Source organism: Octopus bimaculoides, chromosome 4 (genome assembly GCF_046866305.1).
Source record: "Octopus bimaculoides isolate indiv1 chromosome 4, ASM4686630v1, whole genome shotgun sequence".
Taxonomy (NCBI): Eukaryota; Metazoa; Mollusca; class Cephalopoda; order Octopoda; family Octopodidae; genus Octopus; species Octopus bimaculoides.
Window position 1 is genome coordinate 59431359 of NC_142931.1, and position 11696 is coordinate 59443054.

Here is an 11696-nt window from a genome sequence, read left to right on the forward strand (position 1 = left end):
TGTATGGATGAGTATGTTAATGTATCACATATGTATCTGTATGCCTATGGGTATGAATTAGTTAAAACATCCTACATAATCAGCCTATCAGACTTTATGTTGGCATTTCCTGACAGGTAGTAACAGGTTTCTTTTCTCTTGTGAATGGCACTAAAAATGGTATTTAGCTTTCGTGATGTGTATAGTGAATCTTACTTATTGTCTGGGAAATAACAATGATGGTGCCTTGTTTGCAAGATTTCCTTGCTCTCTCACTGGTAAATGTAATAATAAATAATTATTTTAGAATGTTTCTTCAAAATAAATAATTCAACTCATTGCCATCTGTCTTCTGTTATTTCTGTGCATGTTGACAATAATGGGACAACAATATTGATTTGTCAAGACTACTATTTATTTTTTCTAATGGACCACTGTAAGATAGCTGAATTATTTCTCCAGATGTTCCAAGCTTTCAACTCTTTCAACATATTTTCTTTCCAGCTCTCTATTTGATTTAAACCCAGTGACCCTGATGCAGTATCAGTCTTTAACCATAGTTCAAGCTGTTTCACAAATGGTTGATGTTATTTCTAATATATTAACATGCAAAACAAAATTAGAAGAAGAAAACAACCAAGTAACAAATATTTACAATCAGCAAATATCTCTGATGATATATAAACCATAGAAAATTATTTCTATAAACCAAAATATTCTGTCATGAACCAGAAAAGATTCATGAAGTACTTAAAAAGAAAAAAAAAGAGAGAAAGTAATGAATTTTTTACATCTTTTCTCTCTTATTTTATTTTATAGTCTAACTCAATAGGAAGCCTATAATAAAACATCTTTATTTAGATGTTTATTGTGTAAAGAAGTGGTAATATACATTTATAAAGTTCAATTTATTCTTTATATTTCTAGAACACAGAATTAGTTAAAGTTTCATAATATGTTTTTTCAGCAATTGAAAATGAATTAAGTCAAGGTTTGTATTTATTTTTGAGGTGTATTATCAGTGATAAAAATAATGCTCTTTTGATGAATTTTTAGAATTTCTTATTATATGTATTATGGAGAATAACATAATTTTCATTAGAACTATATACCACAATCTGGATGTTTCTACAGACACATTTTAAATGAGACAAGGTTTTGATAGAAACATTTCAGTTGGAATAATGATGAGACTGGAAGAAATCAATAGTTTACATATGTTAGATCTTTGGTATTTGTTAATAGCAATTATATTGATCAATGTATTTAAAGTAAATTCTTTATGATGGGAATAATATTATGTTGAATAGGTTTTTATTTTAACATTTCTCCAGCGAACACAATTAAAATGACCTCTTTGGAACAATTGACTGACCTAGTCTCATCTTTTTATTACATATGATGCTGCACTGTGTGGCAAATAGAATTCAACACCACCTTATTGACACTGCTATAAAAATGGCTGAGTCTTTATAATAGTGTCAAGTCTGTTGTAGAAGGCAGCAGAGCATGAGACAGACATTGTAGGAAGCACTGCCTCAGGGAGTATCAACAAACTGATTTTGTTCTCAGCTCCAATTCACTGGATCATTAAGTTCTGCATGCCATTATGTTTATTATTCATATCAGCTAAATATCACTTTCAGCTCTTTTCTACTATCTCTCTTGAAAATTACACTTTGTGATCTACTTGCTGCCTCAAAAGTTCATTAGGAAATTATAAATCAATCTAATTAGCTGTATGTCATGATGATTAATTATTCATCAAATCACAAATGATTGCCAAGTTGAGTAACTTAAAAATAACAATTATTATTTTATTATTTAACAAAATGTCAAAAATGTTACTTGAAAACAATTTTGCCACACCATATACGCATAAACCCTGCAAAACAACTAAGAAACTAGAAACTATTTAATCTTTTCATGATTATATTTCTAAAAGGTTATTATTGCTTTGTCTCAGATCAGTTCTGATAAAGCAGATTTATGATATATATATATATATATATATATATATATATATATATATATCAGGTCTTGACAGATTTTTATAACATGCCTTATGTCTCCAAGCAATCTTTGGGCTCTGAACACATGGTCTATTCAATTTTCAAATCAGGATGCTGGTACAAGAGAAATCACAAGGAAAAATGAGAAGGTAGATGCAAAAAGTGGAAGGGTGAATAAAAACAGAAAAAGAAAAGAAAATTAGATTTATGTTCCCTTTGACCATAAAGCCATAATTAACGTTAATTGTAGAATAATTCACTGAGGAGGGGTCCAAGACAGCTGCTTAATCCAAAGAGGATAGTGTCCTCCAGTTCGCTAAAAGAAATTTGTTCATATGTTTGCATTTTCTTCTGGCAAATTGGAGAACACCACCCTCTCCGATTGGGCAGCTATCTCGTAGACTTTGGATCCCTCTGCATTGAATTATCCTACAACAACTAGGTTAATTATGGCATAATGGTCAAAGGAGATATGTCTAATTTTCTTTTTTTTCTATTTGTAACATCATACGTTGGAATTTCATATTATCATTTATGTTTGTAATGAAATTTTAGTTTAAATATGAACATTTTTAACATAGACATTTTTATACATGTTGCTTTTAAAGAGAGTTAAATTTGGAAAGGACACAGATTTTTCTTATCTGACCCAAATAAACATAGTCATTAAAATTACTGTCAATATAAACTCTCTTAACCAAAGGTCTATGCTATGTGGCAGACACTCTTAAATAAATTTCAACATATTGCAGCTATCCAACATTGATAAAGTCAACCTTCTTAACCCTTCAGCAGTTTATCCTTGAAAAATCTGTGGGTATGCAAAGAAAGACTTGATAACAAATGGAATACTGGATCAAATACAATCAAAAATTTGTATGACAGGTTGTAATGATTGTCCAAAACCAGGTTGAAACATAGTATGTCCAGAACTCAAGTTATGGATTCTTTTATAAATCCAACAACTGACCCCTGCTACATAGTATTATTTGTAAATAGTATTAATTGTGGTCAACAGTAACTGCTGTTCTAAACCCATGTAGCTGACACCTAATCTCAATAAAAGAATTGTTTATTCTTTTAACATTGCTCATCAATTCTCTTAATTAGGATTCTGAGCATTTTCTCCACATTTAACAACTTACAAGAGTCTCCTATGAAGCAACCTTCTTTAAAACTTTGAGAATCTTTAAAATGCTAGAAATCCAGATTTGATTAAATAAATCAGTCTATATAGTGCTTTAGTTTATTATATTTTCTTTCATTAATAAATTGTACATTAACATCACACTGACACACACACACAATGATATAAATATTCTCTAAGTTATATAAAACCATAAGTTAAGTTAAAAAAAAGTAATTTCTTACTTTTGTAACTTCATCTTAAACTGTTTATCTAAGATTTTCAAACAGTTTCTATCTATTTCACCATATCAATCTGTAATATCTACACCAAAATGTGATTCATGGATCTTAGAATTAATAAATTCCTTTCATATAACATTCTAATCTATCAACAATAAACCTCTGTATATTTTCCATTTACTTCACATTACTCATTTTCATTATAATACCTTTGCCATCTTTGATTTCATAATGCTAGAGAAGTCCAGCAGATAATTAATTGCCTTTATTTAGTTATAGTAAATTTAGTGGGTTTGTTGATAAATCAGATTCAGATTCTAAGGTTTGAATAAGTAAAAATAATGTAAAGAGCTTATTGAGTCTGGAAGCAAGTTGTAGAATGAAGGAGCAGTTTCCTGAAGAATAAAAGACAGTGTTACAATGAAAAATGTAATGATGAATGAATCACAAGGATTGTTTCTTTTTGTGCAGATTTACAGCACTACAAACTCTTAGGATTACCAAGAGCATACTTAAATTATCAGTTGAATGAAGGAGGCATTAGTAAATGGTAAAACTGGCAGGATTATTACTGTGTAGGACAGAATGCTTAGCAGCATCCCTTCTGGTATTACGTTCTGAGTTCAAATGCCACCAAGTTTGACTTTGAGTTTCATCCTTTAGGGGTCTATGAAATAAGTACCAGTCAAGTGGGATGGGGGCGATTTAATCAGCTATCCCCCACCCCTGAAATTTCAGGCCTTGTGCTTCTTGTAGAAAAGATTATTAAATGGCCAGCAGGACCATTAGCAAGTGCCTACATACAAACACACACACACACACACAAATATGAAATGTATGGATCTCTTACTCTTTTACTTGCTTCAGTCATTAGATTGTGGCCATGCTGGGGTATCGACTTGAAGGTTTTAGTCAAACAAATCAACCCCAGTGAGTCTATAACTTGATTAATCAACTCAACTACAAAACCATTGAATTACACTGTAAGTGGTTGAGTATTTCACAGCCACATGTACCCTCAGGTAAATTCAGTATGACATACTGTGCCACATGGCTTGTTCTTTGAGATACAACTACAGTCCATCCAATGGATTTCCTCAGAGTTCTGTTTTGCTTTCAAGACATAGACTGACTTGAGGCTTTGGTAAAAGAAGATTGTCTAAGATGTTATGCAGTAAGATTGAACCCAGTATCTCATAACGGCAAAGTAAATTTTTTAACCAAGCAACCATATCTGTAACCCTTACTACCAGTAATTCAAAGGTGCCAACTTTGCTACAACCACACTGGGTTATGGTGTTTCTGTCTAAAGATTACATTAAGGGTACAAGTGTCTGTGAAACACTCACTTACCCTATGGATACAAGTGGGTGAGTTGATCAATCAACTGAAATACTCATTGTCAAAAGTGACAGAGATCCATTCACATGTGCTCTCTCTCTCTCTCACATACACATACAGAGCATAGGTGCACAGTTGATGATTACATGTGGCCAATCACACCACCTGTATAACACTGCGGAAACTGTATCCTAAAGATTTTTCCCTTCCCCCCACCTTTTAGGGCTAGAATTGTAGACATTCTATAAAGTCCATGTATGACTCTCACATAACTGAGCATTTTCTGCTGCTGTCACTTCAGTCTTAATGACTGAGAATCTCAATGCAATAGATTCACAACATTTCCTTCAGAAGTTGTGTTCTTTGTCTTCTGAAGAAAATCTTGTGAGTGTGTCACACATAGATGCTCAGCCACCAAATTTCATGCTCATTGATACACTCTTTACTGTTATGAGTAATACTGCATCAGTATTGCACTTGTATATCAACCATTCCTAGATTATTTGAAACAGCTGTAAAGTCAAGACTCGCTTACATAATGTAAATTCTATATGCAATTTTTCATATAAATAGATCCCTTACACCTATTATTATTTGTCTGTAATTCTTCTTCAATATATGCTTGAGTTTAACTGTTTTAGCTGACTTTTCTACTTCTGGATGACCTCACTTTGAAGAAGGAGTTGCAGTTTTAGGGTCTGGTCTCTCTTAGTGCTATTTGCTGACCATCCCATGCTTGTACATGCACATTATCACCAATGAAATACATACACACACACATATAAATATACATACATACGGAGCCCACAAGACAGTGGCACAGCCAGAAGTCAATAGCCAAGAGCGAAGGGAGATAATCCCCAATTATTTACCTTTGAGTAGTGACGCATTTCCCCGCTCCATATTATGAAGTGGTCATGGGCTAACAGGTTTTGGGATCTGACGATATGCCATAAAGATAAACCCTTTATGGATGGGAAACCTAAGGTAATCCCATAAACCGGACTCCCCCATTTTTAATATATACTGCTCTACATCTTAGAGTGTGCTTCTTCTTTTGGATTTATGTTTCCTACAAATGATATATATATATATATATATATATATATATATATATATATATATATATATAAACATATATATATATATATAAACATTCACATACACACACACACACACACACACATATATATATATATATATATAAACATTCACATACACACATATATACATATATATACATACATGATCACATACAAATACATAAATATATACATTCTTATATACAAATCTTAGCATTTTTTCTGTTCTTGTAGGAAAATGATACTTTCCCACTGAAGATGCCATTATTTTATATAGTTAGATGCAGTTCAAAAACACTTCAAATGGAGGAGAGAGAGAGAGGGAAAGAGAGTGAGAAAGAGAAAGGGAGAGAGAGGCTGGAAATATGAGATTGAGATAATTAAAGACACAGTGATGTCACAAACTTTGCTATGTTTTAATATCTTTTCTTCTCCTTTACCTCTTCACATTTAAATCTGTGTACCACTTTCATTGTCTTGCTTTGGCATGTTTAACTCTTCCCAAATACTCCTTTACTTCATTTTTGTCTCTCCACTATGCATGCATAGCTATCAAGTGTGCAAACTGCTTCAGTTACTCCAATTCTAAAAGAGAAGAGGACCTGACAATATGCCTTCCGTTATCTCACTCCAGAGTAAGCTTGAGATTTTATCCTTACCAAATCTGAAATATTTTCCCACTTCAGAGTCTATGGAAACATGCTATAGACTGTTTTATTCTCAAGCAGAGCAACCTTTTTGGCTCTGCCAGCTATGGATTTATTGCTCTTTCTTTTTAACATCTCAAAAGTGATAGACTTGATAGTAAGCAAGCATCTTCATCATCCCCTTGAATCTTTTTAACTCCCCAGAGACCAATGAAATAGTTTTTGCAGAGCCAAATCTATTAATGACTTGCTCTCTTATATCATGTACTAGTGGTCGCTTGTCCTTTAGAAGAAGTAATGCTTTTGCCTTCAATGACAACAATATTATTGATGATATCTGGTTTGAGAACCTGTTAGCTAAGTTTCATGTTCATGAGCAACAGCTGTTCTCATATCTAGAATTTTTATGTATATTCAATGAAAGCAATCTTTCCAATCCACTCTTATTTTCAATACTGGTATACCTACTCTCTTTTTCCAGGGCATTAAATTTCTTGTAGTCTCTTCTAACAACATACATTCATAAGCACATGATAGCGACAGCCTTAAATCCCCTTTAACAGCCTGTATGCAAAACTGAAGTTCTGTACGGCATCCAAGAACATGGGGACATGGAAATCTAATCTCTTTTAACACTGCAAAGTCACAATCACAACACACATCTGGGAAACAGACTTACACTATACTCTGCTAATCGATGAACAATGCTACTAAATGCATAAACGTTATTACAAATGCCAGTCCTCAAAAGTCTCTAAGGAGGCACTCACAATGATCTTGCATACCAAAAAGGTAGCTGAAAGTGCTTCCCAAAGACTGGGGTCAGAAAATAATTTAACTCTCAGCACTTGGTAGTCTTTTACAAAATTGAAAAAGGACCTGTATTGGCATGTTTCTCTCTCTCTTTCTCTCTTTCTATGCATGTGTTTGTTATGTTAAATATCAGATGGTATTAAAAAGAAAGTTACTTGGATTACTGGTAAAAGACCTCTGGTCAACAAACTTCAACTTCTGTCTCATAGACAGGCAGTTCCTTCTCTTTGTCTCTTCTGCCACAATTAAACTGGTGGCTGATTCCTTGGTCCCCTGGACTAGTTATCTGCAACTCCCCTCATCCACTTCTATTAAGAGAAAACTACTGTATCTCCTGCTTTTATCACTTCTACTGAAATTCATCTACCTCCATACTGAAACAAACTTTTCCCCATTAATTGCTCCCTAGAACTGCAGCAGCCTATAAATCTTGCATACATCAACATACAGCTCTTCAAACTGAGCTTAACTATATTAAATGCAGAAAGGCTTGCAAAGGTCACGAGCCCTGCCCCCTTCCTTGCTTCACTAATAAAACACTACAAAGCACACACACACACACACACACACGCACACACACACACACACACGCACACACATATAATGAGTGATAAGTAAATCACTTGTTTATAATTTCATGGTTCTAAGTGTTTGTGGTGAAAAATGAAGGAAGCTAATTTTTATTATGACATTTTCAGTTGATCTTCCATTGGGCTTGAATATTTCCTTCCTGCTGTTTGGTTTTCTTATCTAGAATCAGAACCTACTTCATCTCTTCACCACTTTTCTCGTTCAATATAAACCTTAGATCAGATTACTTGTCAAGTATTTTTTGTTTTTATTTCTTATTTTTATATTTACACTAGTGTCTCTTTTTATTAAAATTTTCTAGCTGGAGTTTCAGCTTATTCTACTACTATCACTAACACTACTACCAGATTCTTATCTACTGTTTTCATTCTGTTTTCTCTTGTCCTTAAAACCAGCTTTAGTTGTACTTTTAATATAAATCTTCTACCAGCTATTTAGTAACCTAACATTAATGCCACATATTCCTGGTGTTGAAAAATGAATATTCATTTCATACACATAGGAGGAAATATCCTATCTGTGAGATGTTCTTTTTACTTCTTTTCCATCACTGTTTTGCAGAGGATTTTCATTGTATTCCAATATGTTTCAGTTCACCATTTATTCTTTCTTTACACTGCCTATGCCTATTTGATATATTCATATGTTTTCACACTAAATTAATGAAAACATTATAATTAATTCTCCTTCAGAAATAAAACACTGATCTTATGGATTCCTATAGTTTCTGAAAGGATTAGATTCCCTTAAAAACTTACTCACTAAAAGCATTCCCACTGTCATTCTTTGTCTGGCATAAACCTAAACTCTATACTCTACCTTTTAAATTGTAGGTTCCCTCAATCATCACTTAGTCTGTTACTGTTAATCATCTGTAGTCACGTATGTATAATTGGACAATATTAGTCTTAACCATTGATGTGAATACTGAGCTTCTTCAAAGCTAACACATTATTTCCAAGTTGACTTGAGGCTTTTAGCATACCTGTAACTTTTAGCTATGAGCCCTGCAGTTTTCTCTGTTTACATTTTCTTAATTTCTTTGTTCAATAATGTTCCATCAAGTATAATGGATTATACTTCTTGGTCAAAATTTTTTTGTTTTTTTATCAAACTTTCATTTTCTGTTAAGTACTTGCTTTCATGTCATACTGCCCTGCAGCTTATTATTGAATGTTCCAGCATTTTACCTCTTAATGATTTAAATAGGGGGTGGGGGAAGACTTCCCGTTTCTCTCTCATTCCTTCACTGTCAAACAATTGAAAATCTTTTCTTTATTAAATCAGTTTAGCTGTTAGTTACTGAGTCTAGTTTCTGAAAAAGATTGCCTGCTCCCTCTATTATTTGAAGCTTCAAGCTTCACATATTTGTTTTTTTAACTATTATCTTATCTTTAGAGTCTCCAACATTATATCATGCTGTCTGGGTGTATCCTTGCAGCAACTACAATCAGATAGTTGCTTAAAGTAGATTTGTAGCACTATCTCTGTGTAAAGTTCTTTGAATCTTGAAATTAATTTTAAAATTTGGGCCATTTTCATCTTTCTAAGATTTTTTAATTACTGCAGAAAAAGCTCTCATTGAAAGAGACTGCAGCCATGCTGGGGCATGACCTTTAATTTTTATTTGAATGAATAAACCTCAGTACTTATTTTTTAAGCTTGGTACTTATTCTATTGGTCTCTATTGCTGAACTGCTAAGTTACAGGGATGTAAAAACACCAACACCAGTTGTCAAGCAGTGATTGAGGGACAAACACAGAACAAAGACACACACACACACACACACACACACACACACACACACATATATATATATATATATATATATATATATAATAAAGTAAAGTTGTGGAATACCGTACGAGTGGAAATATATATGAAAGAAGGTTTGAAAATGCACTTATTTAAAAAAAATATTTATTTACTTAACCGGTTTCACTTTTTTAGAAAAAGATTATCAAAAGTCTTTGAGAATAATAAAAAATGTTAAAAAACAGTCTGAGTATTAAAATGCATATATACATTCTTTGATGATAAAATATATTTAAAGTATAAAGCTTTGTATGAACTTTGTAGTGTTACATACTGATTGTCATATTAAGGTGAAATTGTTGAAAACAGTGTTAAAAACTTTTAACTCTTCTTCCCTCCCACCCCAGCTAGCCAGTCATACTGTCTCTTAAGACAGTAAAACATTCCTTCAATATACACAAGAGAAAAAGGCCAGGTCAGTTCCTTCTCAATTTTATTCGATTGTCAAAGAATATGTATGAGAATATGTATATGTATATGTATTTTTCCATATGTGTATTTTCATACACAGTTTTTAACACTGTTTTCAACAATTTCACCTTAATATGACAATCAGTATGTAACACTACAAAGTTCATATAAAGCTTTATACTTTAAATATATTTTATCATCAAAGAATGTATATATGCATTTTAATACTCAGACTGTTTTTTAACATTTTTTATTATTCTCAAAGACTTTTGATAATCTTTTTCTAAAAAAGTGAAACCGGTTAAGTAAATAAATATTTTTTAAAAATAAGTGCATTTTCAAACCTTCTTTCATATATATATATATATATATATATATATATATATATATATATATATATATATACGATGGGCTTCTTTCAGTTTCCATCTACCAAATCCACTCACAAGGTTTTGGTTGATCAGAGGCTATAGTAGAAGACACTTGCGCAGTGGGACTGAACCCAGAACCATGTGGTTGGGAAGCAAGCTTCTTACCACATACCCACTCCTGTGCCTATATATATATATATATATATATATATATATATATATATATATATATATATATATATATATATATATATATATATATATATATATATATATATATATATATATATAAATATATATATATATATATATATATATATATATATATATATATATATATATATATATCATCTTTTACTTGTTTCAGTCATTGAACGGTGGTTGTGCTGGGGTACTGCCTTGAAGGGTCCAGTTGAACAAACTGACCTCAACACTAATTTTTTTTAGAAAACTCAGTACTTATTTTCTTTTGTTCCTTAAAAAGCTGCGGATAAAATACCAATAATCTGTGGAGAGAAGTACATTCCTCAGATGGGTTGGTGTTCGTTTTTTGATCTCTCTTTTACTTTCTGGAGAAAAGAATATCAACTTAACTTTCAATTCAATAAAAATTATAAGAATTTTGAAGTCACTAGTAATGTTTGAAGTGGCGAAAGTCAATTGAGGGAAAAAGAAAAAGTGTGAGGCATCTACCTTGGTATGCTACAGAAGAACAGATATCGACTGTACCTGAACAGGCTTTGCACCTCAAGCCCCTGTCCCATTGTCTTTAACGGTTTTTCTTTTCATGGAATGCAAACAAAATTATTATAACTTTTAACTCATGTGTGATGAATAGACATATACATGGAGCAACCTTTGCATTAAGGAGTGGAATGTGCAATTCCTTGCAAGTCAGACTGCCTCATGGTCGCTACTCTTGTGTGACCAGTTTAGTAACCTGTTTCCAGAATAACACAGACACATGGCTGCAAATTTGACTTGAATATATTCTGTCAGCCTAAGAACAATGAAAAGTAAACTCAACTTCAAAGGGCTTGAATGCAGAATTTAAAGGCATGTAGCTAAATACTGTAGAACATTTTTGTCTGACACTCTTGATTATGTCATCCATTGCCCCTTTTATTCATTGTTTTTAAACAGAACCCTTCTGTACTACAAGGCTTCAAGTGAATTATAGCATTCTTCTTTACACACAGTGTGTCTAGAACTACATTATTCAATCCAATGTGTCTATAAACCTGTCAATAACGCTAGATATTTGT